Raw genomic sequence first — 23,943 nt, 5'->3', positions numbered from 1 at the left:
AAAATCTTAGAGGGTCTTCAAGGAAAGTTATCCAAAAGTCATGGTAGAACAGTATTTGGTTCTCAGAGTAGACAGACAAAAATGACAGAAGTTATAATTAAGGAATAATTTATTTTTGTATAGATTTTAAAATACAGTTAAGGTCTGTTGAAGTGCTCCCTCTGGGAGTCAACATGCACAAATATAAAACAGGTGTTAAGTACAGAATTCTTTTTATTAATATTATTATTGAAGTATCAAATATTTGAAAGAAATACTTTGTTTCTCAAGAATATAATTACTTCCCAGGGCATCTGGGTGGCTGAGTTGGTTAAGCGTCCAACTCCGGCTCAGGTCATGATCTCTCAGTGCAGGGTTCGAGCCCCATGTTGGGCTTTGTGCTGACAGCTCAGAGCCTGGAGCCTGCTTCTGATTCTGTGTCTCCCTCTCTCTCTGCCCCTCCCCCATGCACTCTCTCTTTCTCTCTCTCTCTCCCCCCCCCTCAAAAATTAATAAACATTAAAAAAAATTTTTTTAAAGAATATAATTACTTCCTGTTGCCAGTGCATATTCTTTCTGAGAATTGACATTGGAATTTCGGATATTATGTTATTGACTACAGTTTATTTTATCCTTCCTCTCTTGTGGATCAGTGTTAAAGATCCTTAGAATTGTTATAGCGATTCTCAAGCTTCGGAATACGTAACTATCCAAAATGCAGCTACCAAGTGCCACCCCCAGAGATGATTCAGAAAATCTGCTAAGGGCCAAAGAATTTTCATTTTAAATAGAATTCCAAGTGATGTCTGTTCAGAAATGTCACAAATTGGGAAACAGTGGACAGGAGGTGGAGAATTTTTTAGCACTGTGAGAGTTACTTTCTGTTTGAAGTACAGCTGATGAATAGGTGGGATACCCATAAGGCCTTGCTCCAGTTTTCAATACAGTTGACCCTCAAACAATGTAGGAGTTGGGGCGCCGACACCCTGAACAGTAGAAAATTTCTGTATAGCTTTTAATTCCCCCAAAACTTAACTACTAATAGCTTACGGTTGACCAGAAGACTTACCAATAAGTTAATTGGCATATGTTTTATGTGTTGTATATATCATATACTCTATTCGTACAATAAAGTAAGCTAGAGAAAATAAAATGTTATTCAGAAAATCACAAGGAAGAGGAAATACATTTATATTACCGTACTGAAAAAATCTGAATCAGTGCAGTTCAAACCCATGTTGTTAGAGGGACAACTATAATTATTCTGTTTTAGAAAGACATGCTTTTGATTTGTTGTGATGAAGTCATTTAGTTATTGCTTTTCATGTTTCAATTTTTAACTCCAATTGATGTATGGATTTTGAGGATTCCAAACTACTGCCAAGAGAACCTGATTAAATCAAGGACGAGTGCTCAAGAGTGGTGAACTTTAGCTTATCTTTCCTTTAGGGCCTGTGTTGGTCACAGAATTTCCAAATTCAGACGTCATATATTGCCATGTCAAGAAAAATATTCGTTTGTTTTTAATTATTTATTTATCTGTCACCTAGAAACTGTGTAGGATTAAACAAAATCTTTGAATTATTCACTGGTTATAATATAAAAAATAACCAGTTCCTTTTTAAAAATCCTGAGTTTAGGGGCGCCTGGGTGGCTCAGTCGGTTAAGCAACCGACCGGCTCAGGTCATGATCTTGCGGTTTGTGAGTTCGAGCCCCGCGTCGGGCGCTGTGCTGACAGCTCAGAGCCTGGAGCCTGCTTGTGATTCTGTGTCTCCCTCTTTCTGCCCCTTCCCCGCTCATGCTCTGTCTCTCTCTGTCTCTCAAAGATGATTAAACGTTAAATTTTTTTTCTTTAAATCATGAGTTTAAAATAGAACTTGATTAAAATAATAAGTGTTCATTAGAAGAGGGGTGTTAGGTGGTTGCTCTACCCGGCCTACACGATTCTCAGTTATCAAGAATAATCCCTCCTTGTGTGTTTAGCCATTATCTTTATGCCTTCACCTAAATCTCAATTTTAAGGCTTACAGAATGGCACTTAATTTTCATAAAATATCTGCCCTTATACCAGGTTATATCTGCAACTTCAAAATCATGGGTTCATAAGAAAATTGTGATTTTAAAACCCTCACGAAGAAAGTTAACTGTTTAGTTGTAAATTCACTAATTCTTTGTCTCCAGAATTTTTTTTAAGTGTGTTTACTTATTTTGAGAAGACAGACGGCACAAGTGGGAGAGGGGCAGAGAGACAGGAAGAGAGAATCACAAGCAGGATGGGTGCTGCCAGCGCAAGGCCTGATGTGAGGCTCCAACCTACGAAGCCATGAGATCATGACTGAGCCAAAACCAAGAGTCGGATGCTCACCAACTGAGCCACCCAGGTGCCCCTCCAGATTTTTTTTTAATTTAGCTTCAATGAGAAGAAAGTTGACAATATTACTCTAATTTTGTAAAATAACAGCTATTAAATATGTTTTACCTATTATAGAAAAAATTGTTTTAAAATACCAGAATTATCAGTGTTGACTAATGTCTCCATCTCATGCACTTTGTGCTGTATTTAAGAGGGACAGTGGTCACTATGCAGACATTTTTAATCTAGCAGGGTCAGCCCAGAGCAGATAATATTTTCTGAGAATCATGTATGGTTGAAGGAGTGTTAAGATTTGGAATCAGATCAACATATATCCTGCCTTACTGCCTATGTGACTTTGGGCCAATTATTGAATTACTCTGAATTTTAGTCTTCTCACTTTAAAATGAAAATAATTAAACCTGTCTCCCTAGAATTTTAGGAAGCTAAGAAATGATGCAAAGGAATTTTATGAATATTAGCAATGAGTATACTGCTAAGTACATGGTAGGCCCTTTTATAATAAAAATGATGATGATAGTGATAATACTAATATTAGTAATACCTGATTTGTCTTCTGACTTCCTGATAACCTCCAATGATTCTCACCACTTGCTACTCATGCCTTTGTGTAGAACTCTCCTTCATTAAACTAGAACTGACGCTGTGTGAATAATACAGGGTTCAAGTGACAGTGTGTGCCTTCTGAAATGAGATCATGAGGCATTGCAGCCTGTACTTTGTGCCCTTGGAATTGCTCACAAGCCAGTTGCCATGCTGTGGGGGTGCTCAGCAGCCCTGTCAGAATAGCCCCACATGGAGAGCCACTGCCCCCGCCCGCCAATTGCCAGCATTAACTTCCCAATCATGTGAATGAACCATTTTGGAAGTGGATCCTCTAGTAGTTAAGACTTCAGATGACTGTTGCCCCAACCAACCTCTGACTGCAGCCTCAGAAGAGGCCCCGGGTCGAACTATCCAACTGAGCCATTCCCAAATTCCTGACGACTCATAAAAAAAATGATAGATGATAAATAATCGCTGCTTTTCAGCTACTAAATTTTAGAATTTGTTGTGCAACAATAGGTAACTAACACAATAACAAAGGTCAAAAGACAATGTTGTCATCTCTAAGCAAGTTGATGGTAATGTATTCTGTCCAGATATATTTCATTATCTCTAATAGAACCTTCCTAGCCAAACTGACTTGCTCTTTCTCCACCTAATTTATCTTTGCTCCCCACTTTACTTCTCAGTGCATCTACTTCATGAATATATAAATCTTACAGCATCAATATCTTTCACATTAAAGTTATTTTATGTACTTTTCTTCCTGAAAGTCTTTTCTAAGATATTTACACAGTACCCTTACAAGTTGCTTGTTAGCAGGTAACTTAACTTCTTTTATTCTTTTAAAAGAACATATGTATGTATGCTCTCTGGTATTTTCCAATGGCTTTTTCTTAGTAGAAAAAGCAGGTGATTGAAGGTTATGTCTACTTGCTAATACTGTGCATAGGAAAGGAGTCTTTTTTTTAAATTTTTTACTTTTTTTAATGTTTATTTATTTTTGAGAGAGAGAGACATAGTAAGAACAGGGAAGGGGTAGAGAGAAAGGGAGACATAGAATCTGAAGCAGGCTCCAGGCTCTGAGCCGTCAGCACAGAGCCCGACACGGGGCTCGAAACCATGAGCTGCAAGATCATGACATGAGCTGAATGACATCTGACACTTTACCAACTGAGCCATGCAGGTAGTCCAGGAGCCTTTTTTTTTTAAATTGAAGTATAGTTGACAAATATTACGTTAGTAATATTGTACAATGTAGTTGACATAGTGTACAATAGGTGTACAGCATAGTGATTTGATAACTGTACATTGTTATGCTCACCACAAGTTAACTAACATCTTTCAGCATAAAATGCTATTACAGTACCATTGACTATATTCTTTGTGCTGTGCCTTTTTTAAAAAAAAATTATTTATTTTGAGAGAGAGAGAGAGAGAGAGAGAGAGTGTGGGGGGCAGGGGAGGGGCAGAAAGAGACAGAATCCCAAGCAGGCCCCGCAAAGCCAGCGGAGCCCCTTGTGGGTCTCAAACTCAAACCATGAGGTCATGACCTGAGCTGAAACCAAGAATCAGTGTTTAACCGACTGAACCACCCAGGCACCCCATCTATGCTGTCCCTCTCATCCCCGTGACTTATTCATTCCAAAACTGCAAGCCTGTAACTTCCACTGTGTTCACCCATTTTGCTGAATACCCTTTTCCCTCCACCCTCCTCTCCTCTGGCAACCATCAGTTTGTTCTCTGCATTTATGGGTCTGCTTTTGTTTGTTTGCTAATTAGGACAGGAGCCTTTTATATGGGAAATAACCAATCCAAAGAGAAAATTTAGAAGAAAAAAAAAAGTAAAAGAAGTAACTCCTTATGTGTTTTTTTTATTTTTTATATTTTAAGACCAAATACACTAATGCTTAACTTCCTTAGGTAAAATACCATTATGTATTGAAAGAATTTGAATCCCTATTGAGTAAATCTATAGATCAGAATAGCCTATTTAGTAATGCATTTTATTATCCTGACCAACAAAATTCAAAATAACAATTCTCATATTTGACTTATGATAATGTTTATGTGAAATTCTAGTATCTTCAGCTGTATTTCAAAACTATTCCTGCCAAGTCTGGATTTAAAAAAAAAAAACAAATGACTGCTCTAAAAGTATTTTAAATAGTTTTGGATAAATTGCCAATACCCTCTCGTCAAAAAATAAATGGGCAGGGGATATTTCCAGAGAATATGTATCAGATGAAAGCATAGCAGTAAAATGGACTTTAGGACATGTTTTCAAAGGAATATTTTCTAAAATGTGAGATTGATCACCTAAGAATTTTCAAAATCTTTACTTTAGCAAAAGTACTTCAAACAGCTTTTATAAAATATGTATGTATGTATATGTGTGTTTGTGTGTATATATATGTATACATACACAATATGTATATATGTGGCATACACATGTGTGTGTATATGTCTATGCACACACACACTTGTGACATTTATATGATATTGACAGGAGAGATTTATTTACTTGTGTCTTTGATACTGTTGGAAGCTTACACAAACTCATTGTAAACCTATGATTATTAATAAACAAAACTATGCACCAGCCTCAAGAAAAATAGTAAAATATGGAAACTAGACCTTATCTAAGGGGTTAGTAAAGGCTGTTATATTAGATAGGATTAGTTAGGATTAGTTTGAATTGCATATTTTAAAAATCTCAAGGGGTGCCTGGGTGGCTCAGTCGTTAAACATCTAACTTCGGCTCAGGTTATGATCTCACAGTTTGTGAATTCGAGTCCCCACATCGGATGAGTTCAAGTCTCACCTTGGGTGAGCACGAGCCCTGTTCTAGGTGAGCCCCGCTTCTGTCTGTCTCTGTCTCTCTCTGTGTCTCTCTTCTCACCCACTTGTGCCCTCTTTCTCTAGGGAAAAAAAAAAATCTCAAAACAGCACTGCTAAAACAAGAGATAAGTTCTTTCTTTTCCCACATAAAAGACTACTGGACACCAGTGGTCCACATCCCACTGCAAGGGACGCCGGCACAACCATGTGGATTGTGCCTTTGCCTGGAAAGCCCTTCATTCTCCTCCTCCTGTCACCATCTGTCACCACTATTCACCTTCAAACCTCAGATCTAAAGTCATCTTGCCTCCAAATATCAATTTCTTTCTTCTTTATTACAAGACTCCTGTACTTGCCTCCAAATATCAATTTCTTTCTTCTTTATTACAAGACTCCTAATTCTTAATTAGGCACATTTCACATAGCCGCACCATCCTCTTCTACAGCTAGGTATGGCTGTATGACTAAGTTTTCACCCACTAATGTTTGGGAACAGGTTGTGCAAAACTTCTAGAAAGCTCTTTAAAGGAGATGGAAGGCACTATTCCCCACTTTACTCCTTCTTGCTGATTTGAATGCAAACTGATTTCTGGAGCTCAAGCAGCCATCTTCGACGATGAGGCAGAAGCACATACTTAAATTGGCAGAAACCAAAAAAGGAGTATAGGCTTCTGGCTACTTGGACTTCCTATAAATAGCCTTGGACCACATATATCCAGTAGGTTTTTTTCTATGAGGGAGCAGTAAACTTCTCTCTTGTTTCTGTCACTTTTATTTTGTGATTTTTATATGCAATTGAACATTAGCCTAACTTATATAACAGTCTTTGTTTACACATTAGGTAAGGTCAGATTTCTCTATTTTCATAGGTTTATAGCACCATATTCTTTTCTTTCATACTAGTTATGTCACTATATAATTATACATTTCTATAAATTGGCTTTCTTTCTTTTTCAGTGTAGACTCCAGACAGCAGGGCCCAGTATACTTGTGCTTACTTTTATTCACTGAAGCCTGTCATAGTGCTGATCACAAAGTCAATATTCCATAGATATCTGCTCAATAAAGAATGATCACAGGGTCAATATGTATGAGCTGAGGTTGATAAGCTTAAGTGGGACTTTAAATTTCTATGAAATACGGTGAATAATGATTATGTTTCAGGCCCACATTTGCACTGGTTGTATGGCCAGTGGTTGTAATGGATTTGTAACTATCTACTTTGTCATAAGAATTAATTGGTGGGGGTGCCTGGATGGCTCAGTTGGTTAAGCGCCTGACTTCAGCTTAGGTCATGATCTCATAATCTGTGAGTTCAAGTCCCGCATCGGGCTCTGTGCTGACAGCTCAGAGCCTGGAGCCTGCTTCAGACATGTGTCTTCCTCTGTCTCTGCCTCTCCCCTGCTCATGCACTCTCTCTCACTCTCAGAAATAAATAAACATTAAAAAAATTTTTTTAAAGAATTAATTGGTGAAAGGAGCGGTATGAGAAATACTGTCTATTTTGGTGGATGAAATTCACTGATGTCATCATACTGTGATAAAATTCAGTTTCCAGCTGTCTTAATTACATTTGTCTTTACTTTTAGGAATTATTTCCATTGTGGAGATGGGGGTATTAAAAAGTAATTATTGGGGGACCTGGGTAGCTCACTTGGTTGGGCATCTGACCCTTGATTTCAGCGCAGGTCATGATCCCAGAGTCGTGGGACTGAGCCCGGCATTTGGCTCCACACTGAGTGTGGAGTCTGCTTAAGATTCTCCCTCTTCCTCTCCCTCTCCCTCTCCCTCTACCCCTCTCCCCTACTTGTGCTCTATTTTTCAAAAAATAAAAGTAATTATTAAGTGTATGGTCATAAATTACATCAAGTGTGTATGTCACAGATAAAAATTTACCAATTTTAAAATCAGTGATCTCAAAAATAGTGCATTTTTAAATTTAAATTTAGAGGGCATCCTTTGGAAATTATTACTCTTCAACCTCCTATAAGCTTTGAAAAAATTTTAATAACTATATAACTAACTATAACTATATATATGTTTTTGCTTCATAATAGAATAATCTGCCAGTTTTCAGAACCAAAGGAAACATCAGTTTACTTCACATTCAAATTACTTTTAATAAAATTACCTGAAAGTAGGAGAAGATATCAAAATCTTTTTGTTTGCATGTCATCTAACCTCAGGTAACACAAAGCCTTACCATAGCAAACAATTAATCTTGGGAAACGTGAGAGCAGTGTAAACTATAAAAGAATCAATCAAATTAGGACTGTGTTTCTATAAAGGAACATGTGACTCATTGAATGCAAGCCCTCTCAGGAGAGCGGAGGTTTATTTTTTTAAGAAAAACAAAAAGTCTGTAAGGACACCATGGTGCCTGCAGGTAGAAATGCAGATGCACATATTTTGTTCATGGGCACTGGAAAGTCAAAGGGTATTCTAGGGATCATATTACTATAGAGGCAATTGACGGGTTGTGCAATGTGTTATCACTGCATTCGTTTAATGTTAATGGAAGGATGCGAACTTTTGTGCCTGGGAAGCTGAACACAGTGACATAGGAGTAAGAATCACCTGCTCTAATTCTGACTGTTTTCTATTTAGTAGGATTTTTGTAAGCTCTTTTTGTTTTTAAATACAAGGAATTTCAAAATCCTGATGGGGCTTCTGAAACATCGAGAAAAAAGTCAAGAATGGTTCATTTAGCGTTAATCTTAGATATATTAAAACTCTTTAAAAAATGATCATCCATCACTATTACACAGAATATTATGTTATCTAGAATTCTCCATTAATTCCCTAATTAAAACAAAAATATATTAGCAAGCAATCCATCAACAGATGGTAAGGCGTGGCATGGAACCTTCTGGCTGCACAGAAGTAGATGATAAAAGAGGAAATGTGAGTTATTTTTCCTGGGTGTCTACAGAAAATGGATATGCAGCCCATGATCACTATTTTTGTATTGTGATATTAGAAATTGTAACATTAAATGTGCAATTGAATACCATCTGTCTAGTTGCAAGCCAAAATCATGATCACAGATCTGACATATTAAGTAAAGCTCTAATGAGAGAGTGAAAGTCAGAGGTACAATTCCTACTGAGAATGTTTATAGCCTGGAACGGTATACAGATGGATTCTTTTCCTTTTGTTATGATATTAGAGTGCTTTTAAGGCAGCATTATTGACCGCTTTGAGATCTTGGGGTCAACCAAAGCATCTTTAACACCCGTAATAGATATTCCAAAAATAATATAATATAGTTAAGGGTGATACTTAATTGCTATTCTGCAGGAGCGTTTTAAATAGCGGTTTTGGAGCTCCTAGTAGCATCAGGGATTGAAGCCCTGCTGCTCTTTTTTGTGTTCCTTCAGGGGGGTTATATGTTCTTAGCTGCAAAGAAAGATTTGTGATTGGACTGTCAGACCACACACAGGATCAGAATCACCAGATGAAAGCTCTGAAATCAGAGGCAGAGAGAGGAACGCGGGGTTCAAGTTTATCAGAAAGGACCTAGAAATAGTGATCACGTGGAGAACCTAAGTATTGACTCTGCCTTTTCTCCTTTGAGGGTGCAGTCTCACTAATGTCTAATGTGGTTCAAGAATCTGAATGGCTGTCTGTAAATACCTGTTAGATGGACATGCATGGATTGTTAGCATTCCAGAATGGTGACATAACACACGCATTGTCAGTAGCAAAGAATTGGCTATTTTCACACTACTACAGAGAATGTGGTACCAGTTGTGTACCTACCCTTTAGGAGATCAGTGGATAAGGAGAAGACAGGCCAAGATATGCTACTGCTTTGTGTGGCACCCCCTCTTTTCTTAAGGTTGGTGACCGTCACCATATTGATTAGGAACTTGTTACACATATCTCTGTGCTGTTCCTTCCCACTAATCTGCAGCACAATCTAAAAATCTGATAGTCATATATGACATTTGGAGCATGACATTTCATTTAAACTTATTATTAGCTTAATTAATTAATTAATCTCATTGCCTTCTCATGATACCAACTAAACAATATTAGTTCTTGTTACATATTGCATTGGTAATTTTAAATATAGGTTATGAATTTTTATTAATTTTTCTTTACATATTTTCTTTACATATGATATGTTAGTAATTCACACTATTTAACAACAAAAAATAGACATTTATAGAAAAACAGCCTTAGTGAGCATCATGTTTTTTTATATGGTCATAATTATTATAACTCTAAGAAAACTCTTATTTTGTTCTATTTTGTAAATTAACCTAGAGTAAAATTGACTTTTTTTGGTATAAATTTCTATGAATTATAACACATATATAGATTGCATGCAACCACTACCACAACCCAAACATAGGACAGTTCTGTCACACCAAAAATTCCCTCCTGCTATCATTGTGTCATCACACTACCCCCTGCCCACTATCCCCTGGCAATTTGATCCGTTCTCCATCACTATAATTTTACTTTTATCTTTTCAAGTGTCATGTAAATGGAATCATATATAATCTAACCTCAGGACACTACCTGCTATCACTCAACCTAATACCTTTGGAGAGCCATCTAAGTTGTTGTATGTATTAATACCATGAATGCTTTTAAAAGCTTCTTATACACAGTTCCAAATAAATGTTTCTTTCTCCTGTGTAAATATACCATGGACCAAATTACAAATTTGGTATTTTTTACTAGGAACAGCAAATCTTAAACTACAAGGCCCCCCAAAAGTAATTTGATCTCTATTACAATAATGTGGGGAAAAGATTTTATATTAAAAAAAACACACACACACATTTGCTAGAGGTTTTATAAAGAGAGCACTTTTAAATTACATTTAAATTACATTTAAAAATACTGTTTTTTAAGGGTGCCTGGTTGCTCAGTTGGTTCAGCATCTGACTTCGGCTCAGGTCATGATCTCACAGTTTGTGGATTCGAGCCCCACTTTGGGCTCTGTGCTGACAGCTCAGAGACGAGTCTGCTTGGGATTCTGTGTGTGTGTATCTCTCTCTCTGCACCTCCCCTGCTCGTGCTCTGTCTCTTTAAAAATAAAGAAAAATAACTTTTTTATTGATCTTTCCAAACATTTTATCTTCAAGAATTAAAGACATACCTTGAGTGTGTTTAATGGGAAAAGTTGTATTTGAACAATCATTTATATTAATGATCATTTAATCATTGACTGCAACCACAGTGATCAGAGATACATATTAATAGCTCTGTAACCTTGGGCAGTTGACTTAACCACTTCTAACCTTTTAAAAAATCAATAAAAGGAATAATGACAGTGCCCATTACATAGATTTTGTGTCATTAAATAAAATCACATATATGAAGCTCTTTGCACAGTTCTTTTATTCATTAAGGGCTCGTGGAACGTTTTGATGTTATCATTTAATTTTTCTTTAATTCCACAATAAAAATGTTCCAAACTTGTTTAATATTCTACTATTATGTTTATTATTTGGTGTTAAATTAAAAATATAGGACACAATGTTCCATGTACAGTATGATCCTTTTGTTATAAATGCTTTTGAGTGAATGAACTTTAAAAATTCCGGAAATATATTTTGAAAGTTATTACAACCATTTTTCTTTTCCTGATTTTACATATTATAAAATATGTCTCTCTCAAAAATAATAAACATTGAAAAGAAATAAAAAAATAAAAGCATGATTCAAGATGAATGCACATTGATTAAATTAAAATAGTTGAAATATTGGTTTGTTTTTTAGCAATATCATTATGAAGAAAAACAGAAAAATACCTAATGTAGTTTTACTTTAAACAGGTTTTCTATTTTGGCCATATACACGTATTTTATTATTTTAAATAGATAACAATAAGTTTATATCCTTATTTAACGAAGGATAATGTTTTGAAAAAAGATAAACTGCTTTGTTTTAATTTCTCCATTAAGCCGAAATTTCATTTGTAGCTTCTGAACTCTGACCTTGAGTAGTGATGTAAAGAATGGGTAAAGCCTGATCCTCTCTATAAGAGAAGAAATGACAGGAAGGTGGGACAGATATTGGTCAGGTTAAAGATCTAAAGATATATTAGATAAAAGAGAGGCATATAAAGAAGAAGGAGGATTTGACCATATTGGATTCCCACTCTTTATTCTGAGATGAGACTCCCTCAACTAGGGGTATAAGGGAATGTGGTTTCCTGGACATGCCTATTTTCCCTGTAGGATGAAAAGGCCCGTGGGTTCTCAGATCAAATCTCCCTGAGAGGACGTGATGGAGGCAATTGGTTTGAGTATTTGTGGGTTTGCAGTTGGACCAGCCTTGGGAAAAAGCAGTTTGACCCTGCAGTAAAAGTGGGAGGTGGACGACCCATACAAGGAGAATCAATGGAGCATGGGGCTTAGGTAAGTATAAGCTGACTGGCAACAGTGACCAGGCTCCATCAGAGATCCCAAGTAACATTAACCAGAGACAGTTTGTGATTATAAGGGAGATGGACAAGGGGTGGAGGAGGTAAAGGACAGCATCTTTTGTGGCCCCTGACCCTTACTCCTTTTTTGTGAGTTTGTATAGGTTCCATCATCCTGAGCTGTCATCTCAGATTATAGGCAGGGCACAAGATATGGAAGTCTTGGGGAATCATAGCTTTATTTAAAGGGACTGTTCAGGGGTACGGGGTGGCTCAGTCAGTTAAGTGTCTGACTCTTGATCTTGGCTCAGGTCATGATCTCACAGTTCATGAATTTGAGCCGCATGTTGAGAGGCAGCTTTGTCCATCAGCATGGAGCCTGCTTGGGATTATCTTTCTCTCCCCCTCTCTCTGCCCCTCCCCTGCTCGCGCTCTCTCTCTCTCTCTCTCTCTCTCTCTCAATAAATAAATAAATAAATAAATAAATAAATAAATAAATAGACTGTTCACATTATCAGACTAGATTAAGTTCATTTTTTATCTACTACTCAGTGTGTGTAGCTTCTTGAAGAAGCTTAGATCAGTTACATATTAAGCAGATATACAGGTCACTCTTTACCTTCAAACATAGTGTTAGTACATTTATGGCATGGTCACTGCACTGTGGTTCTGATACTAACTACCCAGAGTTAGCATAGGCTTCACATGTTGAGGGATACAATTTAGACATCAGTTGCAAGCTCTGGGCTTCCCAAGCCACTCACACTTCTGACCAACTGGCTATAAATTTGAGGACCCCCACTAACCCTCTCAAGTTCAATAATTCACTAGAACAACTCAATCAAGGAATATGCTATATTTACAATTAAAGTTTCATTACAAAGATTACAAATTAAGGGGCGCCTGGGTGGCTTGGTCAGTTGAGCGTCCGACTTGGGCTCAGGTCATGATCTCACAGTCCATGGGTTCGAGCCCCACGTCAGGCTCTGTGCTGACAGCTCAGGGCCTGGAGCCTGCTTCGGATTCTGTGTCTCCCTCTCTGCCCCTCCCCTGCACATGCTCTGTCTCTCTGTCTCAAAAATAAATAAATAAACATTAAAAAGATTACAAATTACGACTTGCTAAATGTAGAGACACAGGATGAGATCTGGGAGGGACCCACATTTAAAGCTTCCATGTTCTCAGAATGTATCATCCTCCTGACATATTTTAATCACTAATAAGGAAGCTCATCAGTCTTCAGGTATTCAGTTACGGTTAATTGAATCATTGGCCAAATGATTGAATTCCATCTCCTGTCCCCTCCTCTCATTGGAGATCATGAAGTCATGCTAATACCACATGGCTGAAAGCCTCATTACTCCAATCACATGGTTGATCTTTCTGGATTGCCCAGACCCTATCCTGAAACTATCTGAGGGACTACCATGAGTCACTTTATGAACATAAAGTCAGGTGTGGTTTAAGGGACCCATCATAAGTAATAAAGACAACTCACCACCGGGGACATTCCAAGAGTTTAGAATTTCCCTCCTAGAAACCTGGGACAAAGACCAGACATATTCTTTATTATGCAACAGTTTGTGTATTTTAGAAATTGTATCACTAGGTATTTTGTTGTTGGAGCATTTTAACAAAATTCAGATTTCTGAAATAAGCTTTAATACCATCAAAACATTTCTTATATATGTATATAGTTGAATATTGATATACATATATACACACCATATATGTATTTATATTGATCAGTATATATACAGGTATGTCTCATATATATGAAAAAGAGTATATAAAGTAGAATGGCATCACTTACATATATATCTTATATAAATTTAATTATTCATGTACTGCAACATTAAAAGAAGGAACGGAGAGACAGCCATTTAAGAATTACAGAAGATTACATACAATGAGCGTATTCTCTCCTAGTGAATGCGAGATCAGAAACCTGAACAATTTCTGAAGTTGCTTCTGTGCTCATGATGTGAACGCCTCATGATGCTGAATCAGTCTGTTTTTAAAGATATTTCTCATACATTAAAAAGTACACATTGTACTTTAAAAAAAACAAAGTCCTTATGGTAGGATAGGTCATCCATCTGGTGCTTTTCCCCTGTAGGAGTGATATACTCTTAAGTTGGGAGGAAAATCTCTCAGAGTGGACTGAGTGGGGCATAGTATGTTAGTTTCTTGTGTGATGTCTCCCTGAGGAATTGTTTAGAGTGGTTTTGAGTAAGTTGATTTTTCCTTATGGGCTGACTTCTAAAACCAAACCCACCCCACAGAGAAGATGCAATTTTCCTGTAAATATGTACATTTTGAGAACATCAGCTTCAGGTCTGCCGTTGGCAACTAATTTTTTTCAAAAGGAATAGTTGTGGATTTGTGCTAAAATGAAGTGATCAGATGACAGATAAAGGAAATATTTCTTGCATTATCTTTGAGATATTTAGAGACACATCTTGTAATTTTTTTATAAGATATGAAGGACATTTCTAGGAATCTTATTTTTTTGTTCTTGTTTCTTAGAGCAACATAGTCTCAGCTGTGTTAAGTACCATCCATTTGAGGGTACCTGGGGGTTTAATACTGCATTTAGGAGTTGATCCATCATTTTATAATTGGAATAAATGATGGGGTGGGAAAAGCATGTAATACTCATATACACATTAACATATTTTTCTGTGGACTATTATAAATGTTTTCCAGAAAGGGGTGTGTGCACTTCACTGTGTAGTCTTACTTTTGTGCTCAGTTTTTCTGGTTGGTGAAAGATCATTTGGAACAGAGCCTCGTGGGTTCTAATCCTGTTGTGCCCTGTGTGTGACTTAGAACAAGTGTCTTCCAGAGTCAGTTCCGTCTTTATAAAACAATGAGTTTGGACCAGATGGTTTCTGAGATCCCTTCAGTTTTAAAAGACTTTCTCAGTTCAACTACACCACCTTTGAAGTGCCATTTGATTAATAATTATTTTTATAAGTATTTAATGAAGATGAATGTTTTCTATCCATAACGTTAATCAGAACTAATACTATCACTTAGACTAGTTTTTCATACTTAATCTGTTTTGCAGAATGAGTAATGGTTTATGTCATTCACACAGAATTTTTTAGAAGCTATTTTTGTTTGTTTCTTTCCATTAAAATGAACAGATTTATATATATATTTTAACTTTATATACTTGAATGGGAACAGTGATTTGTATTGAAGTATTTTAAAATGAGACCTCTTCCGTGATACGATTTTACAATGTAAATATCTCTTTTATAGCATTTATCATATTTTATAACAGTTATTTGTGTATTTTTCCTTTAAAAGTTCATATATTATTTATTTAAGTTTATACTTTGGCACCTACCATGATGCCTGTCAAATGATACTGATTAAATATCTGTTAAATGAACCAATTAGTGAATAATGACTGAACACTGTGTCATTATTGAAGTCAAGAAAGGAGATAGTTTTAAAGGAGGGAGTCATAAATTGTGTCAAATGCTAGACACATTATTAGATGTGGACTAAAAGGACCATGGATTTAGTCCATTAAAAATGAAACTGGAGTGCAATGAACAAATTAAAACCAAATGGAAGCAGTGAAGTTATACCCTTTAAGAAGCATAGTTATAAAAAGGAGAAATCTAAGGCAGAAGAATAAAGGTTGTACATATATTAAAGGCATCATTTTTAAACCTTTGAATATATTACTAGTATATAATGTTTGAAGGTCATGCTGAAGGATCCGATGGAGATACTGGGAGAGCAGGGTACCTAGGGTAAGTGGTGGAGTGACAGACACATCAGAGGAGGGAGAAGACAAAAGTAATGACATGTAAAAATGTATACTTTTAGAAAGGAATAGATGGTTGAGTTCTTTGGAAAAGATAATTTAAAAGGAAACTACATGTGGAGTACCTGGGTGGGTCAGTCAGTTGAGCATTTGACTCTTGGTTTAGGCTCAGGTCACGATCTCAGGGTTTTGTGGGTTCAAGTGCTACATCGGGCTCTGTGCTGGCAGCGTGGAACCTGCTTGGGATCCTCTCTCTCTCCCTCCCTTTCTCTGCCCCTCCTCCAATCATGTTGTCTCTGTCTCTCTCAAAATAAATAAATAAACTTAAAAAAAAGAAAATACATGTAAAAGAGGGCAAAATTAAGAAATTTATTCCTAAATAACACTAAAAGCGGAGGCTGTCACTTCTCTGTGTAGACAGTGTTCATTGTGTTCATTGTTCATATGTCCATTGTCATGCATAATGACTTACAAGAATGTCTCTTCTTACCTAATAACCTGAAGAGGTCTTAATACTACCATATTGGAATTCTCCAGAGCCAGTGGTTAATGCGTAGTCAACATACACTCTCTTAAAAAATAGCTATATGCTCTTGAAATATTCCTCAGTGAGCCTTATTCAGCTATCACCTTTAATCCTAACTACACAGAAGTTTTTAATGTTTTCTCTGAATAGTTATCTGTATAATAAAAAAACAAATTATTGTTTGGCAAGAAAATAATGCACTATCATTCTCCAGATTATTTTTATTTTATATGCTGGCTTAATCATTTGTCACATGTTACTTTCATGGAGAATACCTATGCAATTAACCCTTGGTTTATATTAATACACCTTATTCTTCTTAGTAACTTACCACTTTTAGAGTCATTCAGTTCTTCTGTTCTACTGGGTCTTCAGAATTTTCTCTTTATGTCCCCTAAGTTATATTTATTTTTCTGCAGTGCTTGCTAACAGACAACAGCTATAAAACTAAGTCTGAAAAACATGCAGTCCCATCCTCTACTTAAGAGATAAGAACACTTTAGAATTAAAGAAGTTGTGTCAATATTAACTTATTAAAGGATTTTTATCGTTCATGCTATCTCTGTTTTCTGTCACTAGCAAAAAATGTGAACATAGAATATTTGTTACAGTTAAAAGAAAGCCTAGCCAGATGGCTGGGCACAAAAGGCTGTTACTGGACATTGGATAATATTGCCCCCACTTTGGTGGAATGAACTGGCTCTGTCCGTATTGTTGTTTATCACAAGTCTCAGATTATAAACCTCAAGTAGAAGCACCCAAATGTCTGAATGTATTGGTGCTCCAGTTGTTAAGGATCAAGGTAAGCATCTGACCTTTTTGCAGCGAAATGCAGATATTTTCTTCCTGGAGACCCACCCATCCCTCCATCTAACACTCTCTCACCTAACTCAGGTTGGGTTGGCTACTTTAGGTCAAATAGTGACCACCTGATCTAAACTTGCCAATAAGATCTTGCTAGGGAATTTTAGGAGAAACAGGAAAAGAGGAAGCTTTGTGCTTGTACACATAAAGTTTGGAAGCAGTATGAAGTCCCAGGTTTTTTCAAAATTAGGGAGCCTATGGTAGAAAAAGGAGAACTTAAGAGGAGTAACAGAGAAAAGAACCAATATGATTATGACAAGGGTACAGATAAGAAGAGTGAGTCTATGGACATTCAAGTATGCTTTCTTAATTCCTGAGACCCAGTTCTTTTCCCATCCCTGAATTTTGTGAGACATCTATTATAATAATTTGCCCTTCTTACTTAAGTAAATTCAAGTTGTCTGTTAACTCTGGTTCTGTAAATACATTCCTTATTTGTAGGTCAGTTAAAATGAGATAAAATATGGTGAGATTTGATGTGAGATAGTGAAATATTTATATAGTGTTTGACATTTATAAACTTTTAAAATTATGAAATAAATTCTGTAATAAATAATGCCACATAGTTTAGTATAATATAAAAATCCTATTAAAAAGGAGAGAAAACAGAAACTGTACCCTCAGAAAAGCCTGTTATGGTTTGCTTTGAAGGATTAGTTCTTTGACGTGTAACTTACAAACAATAGGTTATTTCTATGTCAACAAATTACTTGCTTACCTGAGTACATTTCTTCTGAAAATACTTTCAGCTTTATGTGTCTATGTTCAAAGTACAAAGGATCTAAAATTATCCCATAGTTAATGCAAACTGGTGTAGCCACTCTGAAAAACAGTTTGGAGTTTCCTCAAAAAGTTAAAAATAGAACTGTCCTACAATCAAGCAATTGGACCACCAGATATTTACCCAAGGAATACAAAATATGAATTCAAAAGGATATATGCACCCCCATGTTTATGGCAGCACTATCAACTATAGCCAAATTATGTAAAGAGCCCAAGTATCCTTCAACTGATGAGTGGTTGAAGAAGAAGAAGTGTGTGTGTGTGTGTGTGTGTGTGTGTGTGTGTGTGTATGGAATATTACATAGCCATAAAAAAGAATGAGATCTTGCCATTTGCAATGATGTGGGTTGAGTTAGAGAGTATTATGCTAAGTGAAATAAGTCACTCAGAGAAAGACAAACAGCATATGATTTCACTCATATGTGGAATTTAAGAAATGTAACAATGGGGGCACCTAGGTGGCTCAGTCAGTTAAGGGTCTAACTTCAGCTCAGGTCACGATCTTGTGGTTCATGAGTTTGGGCCCCAAGTTGGCTCTGTCCTGACAGCTCAGAGCCTTGACCCTGCTTTGGATTCTGTGTCTCCCTCTCTCTCTGCCCTTTCCCCGCTTGCACTCTCTCTCTCTTAAAAATAAATATTTCCTAAAAAAATTAATTGCCCCTACCCTTCCTAGACTAAAACCCCACAAAGGCTCCTAATTTTGCTCCAAGAAGACTGCCCATTCTTCCTAACAGAGTTTTAAAAGCCCTAGAGGTTGGCTCCCGGGATGTTTTTGGCATCATTTCTTGCTGTTGTCTATTTTATACATTATGCTTAGTTAGTTGCCCTCCACATTAAAGCCTATTTCTTATTGTGTGCTTTGCTGAATTTATTCCACCTTTACCAGGTAACTCTATTTAACCTTTAAGCTTCTTCAGATTTCACGTCTTTATTTATTAATCCAACAGTGTTTTTATTGAGTAGCTACTAATTATATGGTGAGAAAGAGCAGAAACAGTGCAGCTGTCTTAGAGCTTCCTGTCTAAAAGAGAGTAAATATTTATCAAATACTCAAAGAAATATAAATATAAAAATTAGTAAGACCTATAAAGTAAAGGGATGAAGTTCAGAAAAAACTTCCCTGAGGAAGTCCAGAACTAGAAAGAAGACTTGGACTGAACTAGTTCAAAGGAAGGACAGGGAGTATGATGGTATTGAATGAGCCCGTGGACAAGAGGTTTTCTACCATAGCAATAGGTTCAATTAGGTATTTTCTTGGTGCCCCTGTATGCCTGTATGCACATCCTGGGACTTATCTCATTAATTTGTTATTTCTACTTGCTTCACCAAAGAGATTGTAGAATTTCTGGAGCATGAACTGTGTCTAATTTATTCTTGCTTATTCTATCATAGTCGCCTGTCACAAAGAAGACACCCCAAACCACTTTATGAATTATTAGCTTATATCCTAATTGAAATGTTATGCTTCAAACTAGTGAGATTAAATTAGTTCCAGTATCATAAGAGAAAAGTGGGACATAAGAGTCAGCATATTGTATGTTCATGCATTTTGCTCTTTGGCATCTCATATAATATATAGTCTGTGTCTGTCGTTTCTCCTGTGTCAGCCACATTAGAAATATGTGCTATCATTTTAAATGAATCATAGGAATAATTTTGGCATGTTATTATACTTTTAAATTTATTAGTGAATTAAGTAAACTATAGCAGTAAAATAGCTAAGGTATATACAGAAATAAGCAGTTAGCTTTTCATTGAGAATAAAAGCTCGTTTATTATAATTTGTGCAGAATGTCTTTTGCATAAGATGTGGTTTATCTGATGCCTATTCTTCCCTCATCAGAAGTCTCAATAAATTAAATGTATCAGCTGTTTTGAGGTAGATGTATTTTGTTAAGTTTTTTGAATTTTCTAAATTTAAGCTTCAAAATCGTTCCCATAATAGTCAGATCTGAGGCCCTAGCACTGAAACTTAAACTTAGGTCTCTGCGACCTCTTTCTCCTATTCCGTGCTTTCTCTTGCTTTAACAAGTAAAGGTTACATGATGCTGGGAAATAGTACAGGCAAACTGTTGAGACATTGAAGCTACATTAAAATGTTTAGGGCTATATACTTAAGATCTGAAAAAGTCTTCTATGAGAGAGAGCCCACTTTCTGCCTGACAAAGTGTAGACCCTTAATGGACATTTGTGGACATTTATTAAATAAGTCAATCCAGTTTTTATTTAACAAAAACTAAGACATCCTGATAAATCTAGTTCTTTTCAAAACACTTACGATCCTCTGTTAGTATTTTATAAGAACAAGTAAATGGTGAGAACACTTCAATGCTACAACAATTGTTATATGATTACATATTGCTTTTCACATACAATTCTATGTCCAGCGCTAAAGGATTTTTTTCTCTTTTCCTGGCTGTCTGTCTCTCTCCGTCTCTCTCTCTGTCTCTCATGCACACACACGCACACAGTATTTTGTCTTAAAAACCAAAAAACAAAAAAAAACAAAAACAAGATGCCAGTACTTTTGACAATGTTTTAAACATTTTAACCATGCTAACTCTGGTAACTGCTGTTTCACCCACATTTTATCTTTCTTGCATCCCAGTGACTGGTACCTGTCTTCCCCAAGACCCAGGTACAGGCCGATAAAAACACAAAAGCAGGTCAGTTAAAAATAAGAAAGAGGGTTCACAGCTTTTTTGCCTCTGTCACTGTGAGGCATAATAACATGCGTTATATTTTCAATGGAGGAGGCCACATAGATCAACCATAAATTAGCATTTGAACTTTTTTATTCAGGCCAAATGAGTCTACTGAAGTAGGGTGATAATTAATTTGAGCAGATGTATGTCAACATCCGTCTAAGGGGAAAATGAGCCAGAAGACTGCCAAATAACTTAGCGTCACAGAACAAACACTGGATAAGAAAAACAAATGAAATGTAAAAATCATTTAATAAGTATCACTATTTTGCAATTTTAGAGGCTTACAACATCCCACCTAAGTATAAAGATGTTTTTCTTTTGATGTTTTTGTGAACTTTTAGATACAATAGCACTTGATCCTATTCTCTTTTTAAAAATGTTTTTTTAGGGGTGCCTGGGTGGCTCAGTTGGTTAAGTGTCCGACTTTGGCTCAGGTCATGATCTCCCGGTTTGTGAGTTTGAGTCCCGCGTCGGGCTCTGCGCTGACAGCTCAGAGCCTGGAACCTGTTTCAGATTCTGTGTCTCTGCGTCTCTCGGCCCCTCCCCCGCTCATGCTCTGTGTCTCTGTCTCAAGAATAAATGTTAAATTTTCTCAATGTTTTTTTATTTATTTTGAGAGAGAGAGAAAGAATGTGTGAGCACAAGAGAGAGAGGGGGAAGGTCAGAGAGATAGAGCGAGAGAGAGAATCCTAAGCAGCCTCTGCGCTGTCTGTGCAGAGCCCCATGCGGGCTTGATGTTGCAACTGTGAGATCATGACCTGCACTTAAATCAGGAGTCAGATGCTTAACCGACTGAGCCACCCAGGTGCCCCAAACCCATTCTTCAGTCTAGAATTACTGAGCCCTAAGAAAAAAGTCTTGTAATGGTGTCTTGGGTATAATTTTTAATATATTTATAAAGTTCACTTAGGTTGAAGTCATAATTTTCATTGTGCAACAAAAACCACTAATTTAACTTTCAGATAAAAAGATATTTTCCTTCCAAGTGAATAAAACTTAGGAGAACCTATAACACGCAAGTCCATGGGATTTCAATCTTATATCATCTTTTCTTGTCCTCTAGTTTCCTTACCACTTAACATACAAACATACATACATCCACTGCTTCCACACACATTTTTTTTTTTTAATGGGAACATGGCTCTTTAACACTTATTTTGAAATGTAATTAGCCGTTATTACCTGAATTTTGTGCCAGTTGGAGCTTCCTAAAGCAATCTTGACTCTTTTAAAGAAATGAAGGATGGCATTTTCTTTGTTTTAAAATTGTTTCAATTATTGCATGAAGTACATTATTCACAAAGGTTCAACTTTTTTTTTTTTTAATTTTTGGGACTATTTTGGATTTAAGAAAAGAATATAAATTGTTCAAATAGCCCGAATTGTAATTCATAAACTTAGAAAACAAATTTCATGCATTTTCTGGTGCAGAAAGGACTGTATTGCAGCCTTTTGAACACACTACATACTCCTCTAGATATGGTACCAATACTACTGTATGGTATAAAATCAAACACGCATGTCTTCGTAATGTAACAGCATGAGCTTCCTCAGGCCACTGCAGCCAGAGGGTAGATTGGTGGAGAGTAACCCATTTTTCACTAGTGCCTCCCTTACTTGCCGTTGCAGGCCTTTAGTTAACACAGAGCTGTCCACAACTTCAGGTATTTTCCAGGTCTCCAGAAATGCCTGAGGAGTCCTCTTAAACAAACCCTTGAGTAATGCACATCAGTTGTCCTGGCTCTTTGGACTGTCCTGGCCTCATTATCATACACTACTCTGTAGCTCTGTGATGTAAGATGGTCTTGTCTCCACTTTCACAGATAGGTTGGCCATCCTGTGTTTCAGGCAGATATGTGAGAATGCTTTCTCTGGGTAGTGCAGTTACCAGCGGTTTATTTGTATGTTGCTTATCTTGATTTCCTAATTATTCTCAGTGGACTCATACCAAATTAAAATTTATATGCAAATATATTTGCATTAAGGTAAGTAAATATAGTAGATCATAGTAACTATACATCACTCCTCCATTTGTTTTAAATATTGGTTTCAGGTCCAAGCTTCACAAATGGAGAAGCATAGAGAACATTTGGAAAACCATGACTATAATTCTATATTTTAATTTAATAATGAGAAGGATCAGATATCATAACAATAATATTTCTTACAAACAAGGCAGAGTTAATCATCTACATATTCTTTGAGAAATGAGCCACAATCCAGGGATCCCAAGAAGCTATAATTTGATAAAACCTGGTAGAATCTTAACCGTTAAGGTGATTTGTGTATAAAAGGGATATCTTCAATATAACATAATGTCTCAAAATACTATCCCTACTATAATGCCATTTTCTCAGGCAAGACCACCTTGAGAGAACCCTATAGTTTTGCCATCCTGTGGCTCTGATATAAGAATTTCTTTAGTTTACCAAAATACATACATTTCTTATCAGCAAGAGTAAGTTAGCTTCTATAACTTCGTTCTCCATTCTATAATGTTCACCCTTGATATGTGTACATAGCTTTAAAATTTATAACATTCTGTTATGGATGCTTCAAAAATACACTGTGGATTTTATATTAAAATATTGTTTATCTGCATGTTATGTCAAATAGCAGCAATTAAATGCACAATATAATTTTTATAAGACTGACATTTTCAAATATAGCTAAATATGATGTCAAATAATTAGATAAATATATTTCCTTACTCTTTAAATGATCTTTAAAATAGACCATTTATTTCATTATTCAAAATAAATTAAAATATTGTATTATTACACTTCTACATATTAATGACTTACAAAATTGAATTATAACGTATTCATATAATAATTCTTTTTTCAATTAAGGAAGGACTATGTTAATGGCTGTCATGAAATTTGACCCAAGTACAATTCCATAGTCCTGTCTTTCAGATTTTAAAGAATTAGACTGAAAATTTCTATGTCACGTTTTTTGGCTAATAAGGAAAAATTGGGTCTACATTATATTTTGTTTCTATTAGCTATGTAGATTTCTTAAAAACACACATGAAACATTTTAACTTTTTAAAAAAGTTTTTATTTAAATTCCAGTTAGTTAACATACAGTGTAATATCAGTTTGAGGTGTACAACATAGTGATGCAATACTTCCATACAACTCCGG

The 23,943-nt window shown here is 36.1% G+C and overlaps 1 protein-coding gene and 1 pseudogene across 1 annotated transcript in view; both read left to right on the top strand.

Annotated features, from left to right (window-relative positions):
* Positions 1–12,121, top strand: part of LOC122223964 — a 31,164-nt pseudogene extending 19,043 nt beyond the window's left edge.
* Positions 1–23,943, top strand: part of PPFIA2 (PTPRF interacting protein alpha 2) — a 481,896-nt gene that overhangs the window by 164,151 nt on the left and 293,802 nt on the right. The gene's annotated exons all lie outside the window — the stretch shown is intronic.

Source organism: Panthera leo, chromosome B4 (genome assembly GCF_018350215.1).
Source record: "Panthera leo isolate Ple1 chromosome B4, P.leo_Ple1_pat1.1, whole genome shotgun sequence".
Taxonomy (NCBI): domain Eukaryota; kingdom Metazoa; phylum Chordata; class Mammalia; order Carnivora; family Felidae; genus Panthera; species Panthera leo.
The sequence above is the reverse complement of the archived record's forward strand: the minus strand, read 5'-3'. Positions and strand labels throughout refer to the sequence as shown.